At 43.1% G+C, this 17,817-nt stretch overlaps 1 protein-coding gene across 1 annotated transcript in view; it reads left to right on the forward strand.

Annotated features, from left to right (window-relative positions):
• BRINP1 (BMP/retinoic acid inducible neural specific 1) overlaps positions 1–17,817 on the forward strand; it is a 90,427-nt gene that overhangs the window by 43,643 nt on the left and 28,967 nt on the right. The window lies entirely within an intron of this gene.

Consider the following 17,817-nt stretch of genomic DNA (forward strand, 5'->3'; position numbering starts at 1 on the left):
AGTGTTTCAAGCTGATGAATTGGTTTCGACATATTTTTGAAGTCCTGGGCTCTCTGGTCACTAGTGACTACAGTGAAAGAGAGAGATCTAAGGAATAAGCCATTTTGACAAAGTTTTGTCTAATGAAAAAAAAAATAGAAGCTGTTCCAGATTCTTCCAGCATGGAACAAAGCTGGATTTTGAAGCCCTGAAAGTATCTACAAAAAGGAATAATCTCTTGGACAGCTCTATCAAGAACTGAAGTCAGAGCTCTCCTGAACGTGAGCAATTTAAGCTTTGTCTGGAGACACACAGTTAAAGTCCTTACCAATTACAGATGAGTTACCATGAGGTGCCACGGGGACAGTGCAAAGGGACTGAGTAGTAAAGGATTAGCCAGTGCACACAGAAATATTGAGCAACTTACCACTACCTCCTATTGTGCTTGTGCCAGTGGAAACCCTTCTTAGAATGGCATATTTTATTCAGTTTTTAAGAGCTCTCAATTTTTCATTTAGGAAGGGAAGCTGGAGCAGCTTCCAGTCTGTAATCAATCAGCCTGCTTTTGCAGAAAAGCTCTGAGGAAGAGCTCTTGCTCCGTAGGTCCTTTATCTTCCCTGTGAACTCACAGAAATTATATTTCTGAATGGAATTAAGAGAGAGGAAGAGGGAGAACTACAGTCAGTGCAATGCTCAACTAAACCTTATAGATTGCCTGCTTCTAGTAACTAGCTCTACCAAAACTATTCCCAACCACAACACTTCTATCTCTAGATGGAAGAAGCAGATGATGATTTAAAGAAGGTTGGCCCAGACTTTAAAAAGGTATTTAAGTACTTGGTAGGGTTTTCAACTGACCAACTGCCAAATTCCTATAGATTTTAGTGGGCATTAAAAAATCTGGGGCTTTTGAACAAGAACTGTCACAATCTTAAATGAGGCTGGCAATAACATAAGCCATAGATTTATTATCTGTGTTAATAAATCACTAGAAATACACAATGATAAAGGGAGTAATAACAGGCACAGATCATCCAGGGATCCCAAAGCTCTTCACAGCCATTACTTAGGGTTCCTTATGATAGCAGAAAAGGGCTGTTTTTTGTTTGTTTGTTTCAAATGAATAAATTTATCATTAGTACAATATTATGCAGTTCATCAAATATATTATTCACCAGCATATTTGTCAAAATAATAGCTCAGTCATATATTATCAGAGCTAAACATTTATAATGTGTGTATATCCAGTCATGATATGATTTATGCAGGCTTTTGTGGAATGAGTTAGTTATTGACCAGTTTAAATCACAGCTCCCTTGTGAGACAGAGGCGTATTAGACTGTGAGCTCTTGGTGAACTTGGACCATCTTTTCTGCTGCGTGGTGGTTCAGCACCTGGTGCCACAAGCACAGTTCCATGGCTGGGTTTCCTTTCGAGACTACATCGATACAAATAATTATAATTTTGTTTATCTACAGCCTACACCACGTCTAATCTCAGGTAGGGAAAAGTCAGCCACTGACTCCAGACCAAAGCATGTCTTAAGTGCTCAGCATTGTTGTAGAACCAGTACCTGAACACAATGCCAAGGTCCCCATCCCTTCTTAGGTATTTCAGCTATTTAGTGTCTCTTCATCTCCCAGTTCCAGGAAAAGATGGTTTAGGAATCCCAGTTCCCTGCTCCCATTAATAGGTCACACATTCTTGGTAACACTGGTAACAGAGGAGCCCTTTACCACATTCGTCCCAGCTCCCTTTCCAGTACCAGCTAGCTGGCCTCCTTCCACAAGTGCCTCAGCAGAGGGAAACTACGTGACCGACACTCTCACTGACTCCCATTGTCATTCGTGACCAGCATCCCAGAACGCTGCAGCTTCTTCCATGCCTTTATTGGTGTCAAACATCACAGCCTCTCCCTTGGGTTTTATTAGGGAAGCTGATGCCAAATCACCCAGCTTCCTCCTACTCGATAAAAAATGTTTATAACCCAGTAAATTCTAACATATCAGCAGCTTGTTATGGAGGGAAAAGGTCACTGGGATAGAAAGAAAAAAAAAGATGCCCTTCCATCGGAAATTCTGGCTGGGTATATACAAACAAGTCAGCGCCAGGAAAATATCTTTTGATATGATAAAGTCTTATAATAGAAAATGTTGCTGCAATACAGGCCTCGTTTCTACAGATAAATATTTAATATAGATCACTAAAGATTAATCGAGTACAGAAAAGAGTCTCTCCTATGGTTGGTGTAAAGAAAACATCTTCTCGTTAATTTATTATGGAGCCTGAAATGAGAAAAATCCTATAGAGAGAAATGCAGGGTACGGTTTCCATAGAGAAGCAGCGCACCACACCAGAATTTATTTAGTGTGTGGGCAGAGGCCTTCCCAGAACCAGCTGCAGCGTGGCGTTCATGTGATAAAAAATCCCAGTGTAGGAAGCAGCCTCACAGGCTCATCGTGTTTTGCTGGGAGTAGTCTGGTTCCTGCAGATCTCAGGGTTTCCAGAAATGGTGAGACCGTAGAGTCCATGGGCTCCAGAAAGCATGTTCCACCTTGGACGAAGACTGTCTCACTAGACTGTATCATAGCACATGTAACGTCTCAGCCTGCTCCTTCAGGAGAGGGCACTGAGCCTTTTTGGAGTAAGTAATGCTCAAAGCTCAGTGCCAGGACTGGAGCTCCCCATCTAATCCTAAAGGCTGCTTGCTTTAGTCAGAAATCTCCGTAAGCATTTCCCTGACAGTTTCTCCAAGGAATTCATTCATTCATAGCTGTGATCCTGACTTTACTGGGCAGCAAAAGGATATCCAGGGCCCTGGGGTGAAATTTCCATCTCCTGTGATGCTGGGATGTGTTTAGTCAGCTCCACTGTGATCGGTAGATGACAGTACCCCTTTGCTTTCTACATCTTTCACAGAAACCACCTCCCCAACCATTTTGCAGCATTAAATAGGACAGTTACAGAGAAAAAAATCATAAATAGCAGCAGAGATAGCATGAGGGAGAAAATAAGAGAGTCACAGGCAAGGAAGGAGAGAAAAAAAGATGTGATTGCAGCTGAGACTGAAATGGAACAAAGAGTCAATGAGATGGAGAAACACATGAAGGTTGTTCCAGATGGCCTGCCCCACCGAAGTGAAGACTCTTGCACCACCAGCATCCACAATGTGTGAACGGGGGGGATTGCTAGCGCTTGGATGAGCAGTGGAAGTGGGTGGAAGGAGTTGGCAGATCTGTCTGTACTCACGGATGGGGGAAATAGAGGAGCGTTATAACAGGAGCCCCTTCCTAAAAATGCACACGCTCTGGAGATCAGAAGTAACTTTGGAGAGGAGGAGGCTGTAAAGTTTCCACCTCTCCAGCAGACCATGCCTAGTTGTTTCTCCAGAGGTGGTACTTTCTCTTTTCTCCTTCCTCACTTTTTCCTGTGGACGCTTTGCTGTTTTGGGAATGTTTGTGTTGAGCAGATGACAAAATACTTGTCTACATGCTTAGTTCTCCCCAGGAGAGAAGCCAAGGGAAGGAAGGTTGAATGCCGCATCTCAGATCCTGGTTATACTGCTGTGTGCATTTCTAGGAGGCATTCAGGAAAGATAGCTATGAGGAAGATAGAAAAAGCACTGCTAGAAAAAGTTTGTCTATTTTTGCGGGCTATGCAACACAGTGTCTTCTCTTCTGCTGCCACACCCAGCTGATCTCACAGAACACCACTTTTTTGGCTCAGTTTTTACACACTCAGCAGTGTTTCAGAAGAAACAGATCAGGGCAGGGTAGGCATAAAAGATGGTGGAAGGACAGAGGTCCTGTAGCATCCTAGTATCACAACTGGAGGAACACTGGACAAGGTTGTGGCATCCCATCTCCTGCTCTAGTGGGCTCAACATCACAGAATGACATGTCATGCTGCCATTTGAAGGATTACAGCTCTAAACCATTGGTACAGCGCTCTCCTTTACAGACAGCATCTCCCAGAACCCAAATAATGAGCAAAAACCTGATCATAATTCTCTCTAGTTCTACCACAGGTTGTTGGACTTACTACAGGTACAACTGGATGGCAGACTCTAGCCCAGGGCTATGCAGAGGAAAGACTAACAGGTTTTTAATAACAGCAGGGGCTGTTGCAATCATCTAATATAATACTAATCTGCGTTTAGAACATTTATTTGTGGCATGTGGCACGGATCTAGTCAGGAGAAATGGAACGGCTAAACTACCCCCAGGATAACCGGGGGCTCTTATTTTCCTCTCTGCAAACACTGTCACTGTACTGCAGTTTGGCCCCTGCCACCTCAGCAATGGGTCCTCACTGGCCATGCCCCTCCGACTCTCTTTCTCATGCTTCGTACTCCTGCTGGAGTGAGTCACAGACATAATCTATGGAACACAAACATGATTTTATAATAAGTTTTTTACGCAGCCAGGATAAAATGCCAAACAGAATCAGAAAACAATCAGTCAGAGAAACTCAGCACTGCTGATGAGCGTGCTGTTTGTAATGGTTCACTGCTCAGGAAGATTGAGGCTTTAAATACAGCCACCAGCTGCCCGTTCAAACACGGGGATAAGTGGGGCAAGGAGAGACAGGCAGACAGGTGGATGTGTCTCAGGGAAATGGGAATACCCCGTATTTCTCCTATTGAGAGTCAATGGATGCTGTGGCTTTAAGTTAAAACAGGAGCGGTATCAGAGCTGAAAAAGGCCCCTTAGTATGGAGTCTCTGCTTCTTATATCTAGAGATCAGCAAATATGCCAGGAGCTGGACTTGGTAAGTAACAGTGCAAAGAGTAGGGACAAATAAGGCTGTTACAGGGCTGACATTTGAGTGGGATAAACATGCACTTATTGTGGAGGCCTCTGGGTGATGCTCTTGCACAGGGCCATATAATTGATCTTCCCGCTATAGGCAGTTTTAGGATGACTCTCCCCCCCGTATGGCTTATGACAGCCCCTGCCCCAAATAAGCTGAAGTTTACATCACGATCTGCAGCTTGCAGTAATAAGGAGACCTGCAGGACCCTAAATCTGTACTATTCAGCAAGATGCAACAGTTAGGGGGGAGAAAAAAGGAACGGACTGGTGGAAAGCATGAAGAGGGGAAGCAACTCTGCCAAAGAGCAGGAGGAAGAAGAGAACCGAGGGCCTCACTAGGGATGGGAGCGTTAGAAAGCATCCTACTGGGCCAACCTGCAGCTCGGCTGCGCCAACGTCTTGTCCTGGTCCTGGTTCTGGTCAGCAGCAGGTGGTTCAGGAGAGTGAGCAAGCAGCAGGGCTGCACCCCAGTGCACAACTAGCTAGCCCATTGCAAGGAAACAGTCTTTGTCCTATCCCCCTTCTTCCTGACACTTGCACAGATGCTGGGAGCTGTGAGGTTTCCGGCTTGTATCACAAAACGCTGGGACCAGTTCTCTACCAGATCTCACGGATGGTTTTGCAAATTTGTAAGACATTGGGGGGGGGGGGAGTTCATAGTAGCTTTCCTTTTTCCTAAGTGCACCACATTTGAGTCATGTAACTGTAAAACTCACAGCTGCCATTTAAAAAAAAAATAAGAATAGTCAGTCTTTTAAACTTGCAAAGAAAAGCCTGAAAATATGAGCCTTAAAGCCTCAGATCCCAAAAGGCAAATAAAAATCACTTCACACACTGTTGTTTCGTTCAGTAGATAAATATATATATACATGTATGTGTTTCAGTATTCTGGGATCCAGTTCATTATTTCTGAGCACAGGCTCAGAGGTGCAATAGTGCACAATCCCTTATTCAGCCATACAGCTTTAGCTGACACATAGGCTTTTGCACTGCCCAGGCCTCTCCCTCTGAATTATCCATGAGGGGTAGTCTCCTCCTTAGCCTTTCTGCAGCATCTGATCCCCCACACTAGGCTTTCAGTGCCTTAGAGAGATCCAGAGTTCGACTTGAACAAAAAAAATCTATCATAAAAGAAAGCAGTGCAGGAAAGATGGGAAGAACTAACCCCATAGAAGCTGCCACCTGAACTCAGTAGAGGATTCCTGAGCCACAACACAAATATCTGCCGAGCCAAAATGAAAACCCAACAGGTAAGACACCTTGCTGAGGAACACTCTCCTTCACCCTCTAGATCTCTCCCTCAAGCAGCTCCCTACTAAATTCAAAATGAAATAAACAAACAAACAAAAAAAAAAAGAAAACAAAGAAAAGAAAACAAACAAAAAAAAGGCAGGCAACAAACAAATAAAAAAAAAGCCCCCCACAGCTGACCTCTCTTTCCTCCTTGTATAATTTGAAAGGTGAGGCTGTAATTCTTCACAGCTGGCCTTACTGTGCCTCCCTGAGGAGACAGCTTTGCATTCAGAGAAGATGATTGTGCCCTTTCTTTAACGGAGGGGATCAGCTCCAGCCCTCTTCCCAAAACCCCAAACTTGTTGTAGGAGTCCTGCTGCCTCTTGAGACTGCCTTTGTATGCTGGGCTGGATCCTGCCTGTGCTGAAGTCAAGGGGATTTTGCTCTTAACTCCCTCAGGACCTGAATTTTACATCTGGACCTTAGCATGTATGTGGATTTTTCTTTGTAGATAACTTTAGTGATTCATGTGCTTATGCAGCTCTGCATGCATTGCAGGGCAGTTAGTGTTTTGCATGTACTGGCCTTCCATTGAACTCTCTTCATCATGCTGCAGTTTTTGTGCTTACAGAAAGGGTGTAACAACCGCTCTTGGCTATTCTAGGTGTGCTTGAGGCTCAGTCAGCTACGGAAGCACTCTCATGGTCCTTTTTTTTACAAAAGGCACCAAAATAGCCCACCTATATCATCTGACCATACTATATTCATAAAAACACAGGAATTTAGACAGATTCAACTAGAGGTGGTACACACTGGTGTAGCTGGAGGCCTCAGTGCTCTACAACCTTCTCTCCTAGAACATCTGGCACATTCTTCTTTGCCAATTTGAATACAACTGAGTTGACAATCAACATAACCTTCCCAAAGGAAGTGGTTTGCATTTCATTAGATTGATTTCCCAGCCTTCAGAGTCCTATTACCTTGTAGAAGATAAATGCCACGTGCATGCATTTGATCTCTCTCTCTCTCATACTTACCATAGAACAAGTCCAACACCCTTCTTTTGGCAGGACTCCAGCTCACTCAGGTTCATGTTTTTCCACTGCTTGCTCTTGTGTCCTCCCATAAGGGCTGGGATTTGGGAATCTATGTGGAGTGGTATTTTTTAAGAAAGACCTTTACTTCCTGCCCCTCCTGTTCTCCACGGGTCTTGTGTGGCTGTGTTTGCATGTTGCCACCACTACCCTTAACTTAATTGCTACAATGTGGGAAGCAGTATAACCTGCTGACTTGAACCCTGAGCAGGTAGCAAGGGCACTTGATAGGACTAATTCTTGGCATAGGCAAAGAGGGCAGCTGCCTGGGACAGTAAGTTTGGCTATGATCCCACCATTGACTTTACCTATCCCATACTCCAGAAAGCAATGTTGGCTGTTGTGGTCAGGCAGCTTTGGAAAAAGGGCCATGGTGTGCGGGCCAGTGAATACTCTTGGGGTGTTGATTGTTTCTCCTCATGTTCCCCATCTCTCTCATCCTTGTAGTGGCAGCAGAAATAGCTCATGGATCTCTTTTTGGGCTTGCCTCTCTTCTTCCTGTATAGGATAAGCCAAAGTCTGGTCCACACTGGATTCCTCTTTTCTAGGGCACTGTCATTTTGTCACTGGTGATGAGATGCCTTAGTCTGGCTCCAGATTCGGGTTAATTCTGTTCATATTTCTGCTATATGTTGGATCACTTACTTGGATAAGTTTTTCATCTCTTGTTGTCTTAGTTTCTCCATCCTCAATGACACATTTGTTTAAAATGTGCTTTGAGATTCATATATCAAAGTCACAGAGTAACAGTCAAAGGGAGCAGGACTTGTGATTGGGAAATTGCTAAACACATGCCTGAATAACCAACTTCTCCAAAGCATCATAAACAGATGCTAGAAAACAAAGGCAACTGCATTCACGAGTTCCTGTTCCCTGGATGAGACAGGACAAAAATAAAGCTTTTCATTTATGAAATGTTGCACAAATGCATAGCTGTATTTTTTTATTGCAGGCCACTTTGCAGCATGCAAAAAGATTGCCTTTCTTGAAGAGTTTGTGAATTTTTATTTTATTGTAGTCTTTTTATTTCCTCCATCAAAACATGTCTGAGTTTGAAATGGCATGACTAGGAATGAAAATTAAATACATCAAAACTGATTTTTGTTGAAATGAGATTTTGGAGCAACAGGGGAATGTTCAAGGCTTTCTCCCTGCTTGTGTTCAGTCTTTTTGCTTAAGAAGGATGTAGTCTGAGGAAATGGGTCACCTTTTTCCTAGAGAAAATTTCTTCAATTTTACTGTAATTCTGAAATGTCACAGGCTTTTTGGGACAGTTTTTTGGTCTTGAACTAAACACAAATCTCTCTGATTATAGATGGCTTGAATTTTGCTGCACCTATTCTCTGCAGCCTAATTTTTTTAGACCTTCATGTATCGTCTTATACCCTTTGTTAGTAATTTCAGGTCCAGTTACCATCTGAATGGTATGCCGGGAGGGGACAGTCTCTGTATATAGCCACTGCATGCATCATGTCTTGCTGGATGTCACTGTTGACATAGGGAGCCCTGATGGGTTGGCCTGACTGGAACAGCACAGCTTGGAAACCAAAGTGATATTGATCCACAGAGTTCAGGGTGAAGGCACAGAAATGGGTGTCCTGAGGAACCATGACAAGGAACCACCATTTTCTCCTAAACCAATTGGGCAGAAATAATGTTGCAATATTACAGGAATAATGTAGCAAAGACCAACGTGAGGCTTTGTGGGAGGGAAGGTAGTTTTATTTTATGACAAAACCCATTTCACTCAGTCCCTCACACTCTCATACCTACACACTCACAAGTGTTTTGTCCAAGTTTCCTTGTGATGGCACAAGCAATGAAGGATGCCAGCTACTGAGTCCCTGTCACACCTCGTGGGTTATCCTGAGGCTGGTGACCATGTGCTGAATCTCGGTACGCCCTTAGGAGCGGGCAGCGATCAGTCCCTCCATCCTGTTGCATCCCTGTGAGTCATTATTTCCCTATATACTCTCTACACACACTCCAGAAAACCCCCCTGCGGGGACCCCCCTGGGTCATTCTCTTCCATCTGAAGGACATTCCCCATCGGAGGAGGCTATAAACCCCCTTCACTTCACCTAACCTGGGCAAGAGCCCTTCAGCCAGCCCGTGGCACAAGTTCCCTCATGTAAACAGGTGGCTTTGCCAACTGGCTGTCCAAGTCACCCACCAGCGCCTCCCTCACAAGGCTGCTAGTCTTTCCATCAGCTGAGGATGACTCAGGGGGAGAGGGGGTGGAAGAGAGGACAGTGCTGCCATCACTGCCGGTTCGTGCATTCCTCTTGCCGAGCCTGTGAGTGTCGTAGTCATGCCCAGTTGGCTCTGCCACAGCTGTCTTGGGAGGCACAGCTGGATGGAGAAAACTGACGGCATGCGAGCTGTAGAGGCAGGATGGGTTTTGTGTTTAAAAATGCCCTTTTTTCCTCCTGACACAGTGAATTTGAACCTTTGCCAAGTGAGTAGCACAGCTGACCTGAGGGTGATGATGGCTCTGTTTTTCTAACAACAGTTGGAGTTTTGAAACATAGTTGCATGCTGTGTTGGAGAAAATTTTGTGCTTTTTGAGCAAAAAGGCAATCAAGGGTAAATTTCTGATACTTACTCTCTCAGTATTGCCAAATGCTGTGCTTAAGTTGCCAGTAGTGCATTAGTCAGATACCCTAGCTTGTAACATGAGAAATTAAGGTTCAAGTCTACGTTTCTCACAGTTTTTTCATCTCAGTTTACTGTGAATCACGATAAGTAAAGAGCAACCTTGGGGCTGTAGTGTTACAGGCTGAGGATATTGGCCTGAGATAGCTAAAATTAGGAGAAGAAAAAAAAAATCACAGTCCAAACACCTATATCTCCAGGAAATGAAGCAAGTGTAATTTAATGAAATGACTTGTTCCAAACTGTTCTTGTTACAGCGTTTGATTCATGCTGTTATGCTCGCAGGAACACTGGTAGGCAATGGTGACCTAGTTTAGAGGGTGAATTTGGGGGTAGGGCAGGCCTGGCTTGCTGAGGGGCTACATGGGGTAAAGTGTGCTCACCATGACTGAGGGTGAGTGTATGCTCCCCTGGATGGTCTGCTGTCTGCTCTATAAATTAAAAATTGTCTCTGTCTTCCACTGCACACTTACTTTCCAAAATAATAGGTTTCTATACTTTCAAGTACTATTTAGCCACATGAGAGGGGATTTCATGAAGACTTCAAGGGACTTCATGAGTTTAATCCTCTGACCTACTAGAGTTCAAACACTTCATCATGGTAAGGTCTCTTTTTTTTTTTCTTACGAGTGGTTACAGTACAAGACTGACGATTTGGGGCCTATTCCTGTCTCTTTCCCATGCTCCTACACAATGTTAGTCAAGTCTCTCACCATCCCCTGTGTCTTCCTTTCCAACCTGTCGTATCTGACTGGCTGTTTTATACTATCAGCTGTCTGGACAGGATCTTATGTTTGTGTAGGAGTGTAGAAAAAGAAGGGAATTAGAAGAAGCGTGGAGAAGACAAACAAAAATAGTACTGATTGTCCAAGGTTTCCTCAAGAGTGTCTAAAACTCCGTCAATGACTCAGATGTTTCCCTCACCATCCATTGCTTCAAAAGAGAAAACATGTTTGTGACAGCTCTTTGACTTCCCAGGACCTGCTTGATCCTGTGTTCTGGTCAAGGCCATAGCAACATAGATCCAGGACACTATGCTATGAAAAATAGTATCAATGCCATTATATTCATAATTGTAGACCTACAAATGCCTGGTTCATAGATGAGTTCTTGTAGGCTGGCTCAGATATTTTAGTGAAGAATTGTTCTGGCTGCATCTGTTGTGATTTTTATCATAATCTCTGGTGAAGGAATGGGCATCTCTGTAGGGTCTATTTCAGCGCTTGGAGGATTGGACCTAGCAGCCTCTTAAAATAACAACCTCATTAGCTTAATGAACCATGTCTGGGTTAGGCAAGGTTTTAGGAAGAAAACAACAGAACAGAACACTTCCTATTGTTGCTGATGTTTGTTAAACTGCAGTGGTGCTAACAATGCTGGGAGCCCTTGTAGAGATGTCACTCTGGCTTCTAGCAGCTAGCATCAACCGCTGTGTAAATTGTAGTGGCTCAGAAGAAACGCCATCAGCCCAATGCTGAAAACAGCTGAAATGGTGTTAACGGTAATGGGAACTACTTAAAAACAAATCTCCAGGGTGAAGGAGGCTTAAGTAGGGTGGTGTTGGGAAGGGCATCTGAGGGGTGTGCTGTTTGCAATGAAATCTGCACAAAAAGAACATTATGGGGAAAGTTGAGTGGAAAAAATGTCCCACAAGCAGTTTGTACTATTAAATGATGTGTGTGATGAAAGGTAACTGTATCAGCTGACTCTGGTGAAATAAAGGAACAGATCAATAGTTGACCTGTGAAGGTGGCTGGTGCGTTTACTCTGTGTTGAAGAAGATTAGAAGTTACCATATTCTAGCTGAAGTGCAAAAACATCTAACCCAGAGGTCACACAATTCAGCTGAGGGGGTAGTAACCTAGTGCAATGTGTTTGCTTGTGATTGTCTGACTAAAATGGTAGCTATGATTAGATAGGAAGTCTGGCAATGACCAAATCTAATGGCTTGTCTTTTAACTCATGTTTACCTATCCTGAAACCCTCTGCTTTGATCACCTAGTAATAAATTTATTCCAGATTCATCTTTTTTTAAACAAATCAGTCTTCCTAGCACCCAACAATTGCATGTTCCCTCCTAGGAGACTCAAGTGTAGTCACATGCTAACAGAGAACACAAGACTCAGAGTCATGTTTGTCTGACTGGTTTTTAATTCAGTCCTGGAACAATCTGTTTACTGAGATACTTTCAAGGTCACATGAAATCTGCCTAACTTTGAAGTCATTTTCTTTCTTATTGCTTCTTGAAAACTCTTGTTTTTTCAGAAAATCCAACAGGCTGAAGTGATTGCCTAGAGAAGGGGGAGTCCTTGAGGCTTCAGACACCTAAACCAAGACCAATCACATGGCTGAAGTATAGACCAAGGAAAAAAAACCTTTTTTTTTCCCCCTGAGGAAAAGTGAAGGATTCAGTAGTCGAATAGCATTGTTTACTTTTGCCATATGATTCTACTGAGTGACCCAAACACTGATGGCCTTCCCTTTGGATTCAGTCCTATCCATATAAATGCTTCGCTAGGAATAAGGTTGCTGTGAACAGCACAGACTTTATCAATATATCAATGGTCAATCTATCTTATTCACCTGTCAGCTGTTATATGTCAGCCTGCCTGCTTGCCTGGTCATTATGCAAAATGCTGTCAGACTTTCAGCTTAAGTGATTTCTTTTTCATACTTCTCTGGAATTAGATTTGTTGTTTTTTTTTTCTCTATTTCTTATGGCAGAGCTTCATTCTCTGTCTAATTTGGGACGCGTTTGAATCTATGGACTGGAGTTTTCTTAAAGAGATTAGGGGAATGAGTGCCAAATCCTCACAGGAACCAAATTCCTGTAGACTCTTTTAAAAATTCAGCTTTAAAGGCTGACTTCTTCATGCTGGCCTAGACGGAGAAGAGGCCAGGCTACAGAAGAAATTCCTAAAGAAATATTGTACTGCTCAGCCTGGACCTGTCTGGGATTTTGAGGGCACAGACTAGAAATAAAAAAAATTGCCAGTCCCACCATGACCACAGATACCCAGTACAGATTCACATTAAACCAGATTCGGCAGTAAATAATAAGGATTATAATGCTGTTCTCCTGCTAGTATCCTGCCCCTGTGGCATTGTTTGCAGAGTTAAGGGCTCACAGCAACCTGGAAACTCTTTCACCCTGAGGACCAAAGGCGACTACTACTTTGTGCAGCCTGTGACTGGGACAATTAGACTGAGAAAAGGAAAAACACTTCTGTTGTAGGGACATGAGGGAGGGTTCTAGAGGACTTCAGGCTCAATTCCTGATGCTAACACAGAACTTGTGTGCTACCCTGGGCAAGGTCTAAAAATCCCTCTATGGCTTAGTTCACACTCATGCTAACAGCTAATAACACTTTTCTGCAACATAGGGATGACCAAAGATGTCCTTTTTAATGATTGTGAGGTGCTTGGATGAAAACAAGGGACAGAGACATGTCTAGGCAGATGTCTTACATATATATCCAAAACCCAAGAGAACAGGAAGGTTCTAGAAATGAGTTCTCTCTCTGACCTGGGATCTCACTGACATCAAGTCAATAATGTACACGATATGCCAGGTAGCGGACAATAAGCAATGATTATACCTTGCTATTACTGAAGAGTGTGTTGCTGTGTTTGTAAAGGCTGTCTGCACATCACTTACGGGAGCGGTTGATGGCTTTTGAGTTATGATCTGTAAAAAGGATAAGGAACTGCTGAGCAGAAAAAAGGTGGTGACTTTACCTTTCCCAGTTCCTAGGGAGTTGTTTTTAGCCCATGGAGCTGGGCCCGTTTGCTGAATGTGCACCATGTGTGGGATGCACTAACTGTCCCGCAGGCCCTGAAGGCAGCATATCCAGCAGCCAAGGAGCAGGAGGTGCTGGGATGTGCTAGTTAGCATGACAGTTCTGGGCTTTGCTCAGTGTCTTCCTGCTGTTTTTTTTTTTCTTTCTTTTTTTCAAACAGACTCTGTCTCGCTCATTGTTTAATGCATTTAATCTCTCTTTGGTTTCAAGCGACAGCCCCTGAGGTCTGTACTGAACTTGTTTCTTCACTTATGTCCTTTGGTCGTCTTGGCTGTTTGAAGATGGGGAATTTAATTTGCTCCGATGACCTCTCTGTATCAGACTTCTCTCCCTGGGTAGAGATATTCATGCCCTTGGACTCTCCTAGCCTCTCTGCTGATATGGTGAGGGGTCTGGGTAATGTACCCATCTCAAGCTTTTGACTTTTCCTCCCTCCTTAGCATTTTTTTCCCCTTTTTTGTGTTTCCCTGGAGGTGTCATTGTGCTAACGAGCACTGAGACATCCCTAGTGACTCCCTCTGTCTCTGACATGCATGGCCTTGATGGCCAGTTCATTAACGCAAACTCTGGAGGGGCAAGTATTTTCACAGATACAGCTGTATATAAATAAAATGTATCCCCTTACTGTGACAGGGAGGAAGGCCTGAAATACGCATATCTGCCTCCCTGATGCTACTGTACATAGATCATCTCCTGCTCTCGCTCCCTCCCCCCATTAGGCATTAGCAGCTAGACACTTCCTACCCCTTCTGGCCATTAGGAGAGTAGACTCTTCAGTGCTTTCACCAGGCATTAGATAGCAGACTCCCCTCCACTGACCTGGCAGCATTTTCCCGTGTACACTCCACATTAGCATGGGCTGTCTACACTGGCGAGACATTAGAGCATAAACAAGTGCCTCTCCCCTCCTACTCAGACATTAGGTCATAGTTTCTCCTTATCCCTTCTCTGCATCAGGGATACATATTCTTCCTTCTCCTTGTTAAAAGGTTTATCTCCTTCCTCCTGAAGCCCTTAAAAGCTTATCCACTGGCAGAAATTCAGGTCCTTGCTAGGGATTTCCCCTGAGGGCCAGAAGACTCTGTACTAATCCCAGCTGTCTCATGGAATACCATCATAATCTTGGTCGTCTTTGCAACTTCTTCACCCGGAAAGCTAGCAAACAACAGTGCAATTTTTCTCTTTTATAGAGTACCTGGAGACTGATGGAGTCCTCACCTGTTCTTTCCAGGCAGTGGCATTAAGACTGTGGTGACACTGACATTTCTGAGAAACAATGATCAGTGAAATGACTTCTGAGAACATTTGCTGCAAATTAAAAATTCAGTGCCCTTTTTCACATGTCATCCATGAATCCAAGGCCTTGATGGATCCTCCAACTATTCAAGGATTCTGTGTTGCCAGATAGATGAGAGTATGTTTACCTAGTCCTGTGCCCTGGCTTCAGTTTTGGCCAATAGCAGCTGCTTCTGCAGAAAATGCAATTAAGTCTGGCACTGAAAGTTGATAGAAAACCTGCTGTTGGAAGTGTTTCTTCACAGACTTCAAGAGTTACTGGTTGGATCATCCCCTAAGGCAGGAGGTATACTATTCCCTGCAAATCTCTTATTTTTGTTTTATCACCTCAATAATTCTAGGTGATTTCATTAGCCGTATTCATTAATGTCAAGTCCGTTTTCCAAAATAGTACCATGATCTTGGCCTCAGGTGCATCTTACAGCATGGAGTTCTATGAGTTGCATGAAAGATTGCTAGTATTCAGAGGATTGCTTTCAATATGCAATATTCTGGGATTTGGTAAGCCAAGTTTTAAATATGGACATGTATTTTTGCTCATTAATCAGGAAGCTAAACAATATCACATCATTTGCTTGACCAGTCCCAACCAAGCAACAACACACAAAGAGAGAGTACCACCAAATACTATGCCAGAACATAAAAAACAGCTTGGAAAATGTCACTAAGTAAATTCAAATAATGCATAAATTAGAGGGAATTGCAACTGGCTCATGGATATTCTATGAGCAGAAGATAAACATCTAAGTTAGTTGCATAAATTATTCATCATAAAGTATTTGCTCAGCTTTTTTCATCAGCTATGAAAGCCACACATCCAGGCATTTGGAGAGGATAATAGAACCGTGGCTTTTACCTCAGTGATATGCCCTAGGAGCAGAAAACTCTAGGGAGGGACTGTGCACAGAAGGACCAAGTGGAAAAACTCCCCTACACTATGATGTTTTTGAAGTGGATGTGGATTCCACTAAGGACTTGTCTGCCATATGAATGGGAACTGCAGTTGTCCCTTGGTAGCAGGCAAGGTTGCAGATATAGCAATAAGTTCTTTTAAACTCCTCCTTTTGCCTCCTGCTGGTGGTGTCATAGGGTGGTGTTGGCCCTGATGTATAAAATGAACCTAGGCTCCCCTTGAACAAATTATTTACTAAATTGTCATTTTTCTGTTCCTATCTTCTCTCATCTTTATAGCCCACTGCCTTACAGTCTTTGGTCCTACTTGTATCACTGCTTACCCTGTCCATCTCCACCCATCCTTTGGCAGGGATTTTGATCTATCAATAGGATGTCACTTAAACAGTTGCATGTTTCAGCTCCTTGGTCTTTGCTTTGGAATAGATACCTTGACAGTGACAAAAGCAAACCCTCTTGCCTTGTCTAGGAACATGAAGCATTTCCACACTCCTTTCTGAAAATATGCTGGCTCAGGAGGACTCTAGCACCTCCTGACTTTACTGATAAGGCTTATAGGAAGCAGCAATCTGAGAGCAGAAGTGTGCTTGTGTTTCACAGGGACTAACAATTGTCTCTTTGGAGAGGAAGCACAGATGGCATTTTTCCCACATTTGCTAGTTATGATCTTCGTGATAGGGACAAGGGAAGCTCTATTTATTATAAAACCTTCATCACAGCAGTAACATTGGCTGTCCTTTAGCATCCAAATCTGCATCTTTCCATGTAGTGTAACTGCTTTGACCTGAAGGGACCATTCCTTCTTCATGCAAAGGTGATTTCATTCTACAGCCAGGTTTGCGATCATTACTCATAAATGACCTGGAGCAACCTCTCTCTGTTGTGTCAGAGATAGGCTTTGCTTTTAAGGCTCTAACTATCCTCAAAAGCAACCATAGGAACCCCACATGTATCTCTTCCACAGATACTAAGTATTGGACTTTTACGCTACCCTGGGAGAGCAGAGCTATATTCTAACTATAATCTGCTCATACAGTAAATACATGGACATTCCTAATGTACTTGTCATCTACAGACTGCTTGGAAGCCAATGATCCATCTCTTCTTCCTTCCTGGTACTAAGGTACTGGTGTGTTTTTTGGTGGGGGGAAGGAGGGGCTCTTTGGCAGAGATTTTTCTGGGAAAGACCAATGTTTTTGCAGTTTTCAAGGTCTAACACTAATGACTCTTAGGGTGTAGTAAGAAGAGGTGTTCTGTTTTGGGGGTTTTTTTTATTTGTCTTGTGAAAGCCTAGGAGCTACAAGGAGGGGATTAGCTCAGGGGTAAGGAGACATTTTGAAATAAAAGGCTGGAACTTTGTTATTTTAATGAAAGCTACTGCTGTTAGGCAGCCTGGGGAGTTGTGATGGGATGCAATCAAAATAAATACATGCATAATTGCATTAAGTAAAATAACCTAACAGGCATAAAATAGAGTGGGTGTAGAACCAACCTGGGAACAAAGAGATCTGGCTTGTGATCCTGGCTTTGCAACCGACTTAAGGCATCTCCTAAATCTGCATACATGTCAGGCTCTTTACCAGCAAAGTGGGACTGCTAGCTCTGGTTGACACACATTGATAGAAAATGCCGTGTCACTGCCAGATACTGTCATTCCTATTATTTAAGTGAAATTTTTTTCTTAAATCTGATTTACAGGAATAAGTAAATGAAAAGGGACAGAGAAGCCTGTGACTCAATTATCTGGAAGATGGTTTAAGACAGTGCATGTGCATCACAGGAGAGTGGTTATAAATAATACCTTTTCCTTTTAAGAAGGCCCTTCTTGATATTTTTCAAAGGACATTAATAGATTTCTCATCCTTTAGGTGCTCAGCTGGTGATGTATTTTAGAGGCTCAATTTTTACCTCACATGTGTGCAGGGTTTTCTCCATATCTTTTGCTTTTTGTTGTTTCAAAATGGATACCTACAATAAGGATTTGCTTTTGCAAATTAGCAATAATTTTGCAATTAGCTTTATTTTTTCCAGTTG

Source organism: Apteryx mantelli, chromosome 21 (assembly GCF_036417845.1).
Source record: "Apteryx mantelli isolate bAptMan1 chromosome 21, bAptMan1.hap1, whole genome shotgun sequence".
Classification (NCBI taxonomy): domain Eukaryota; kingdom Metazoa; phylum Chordata; class Aves; order Apterygiformes; family Apterygidae; genus Apteryx; species Apteryx mantelli.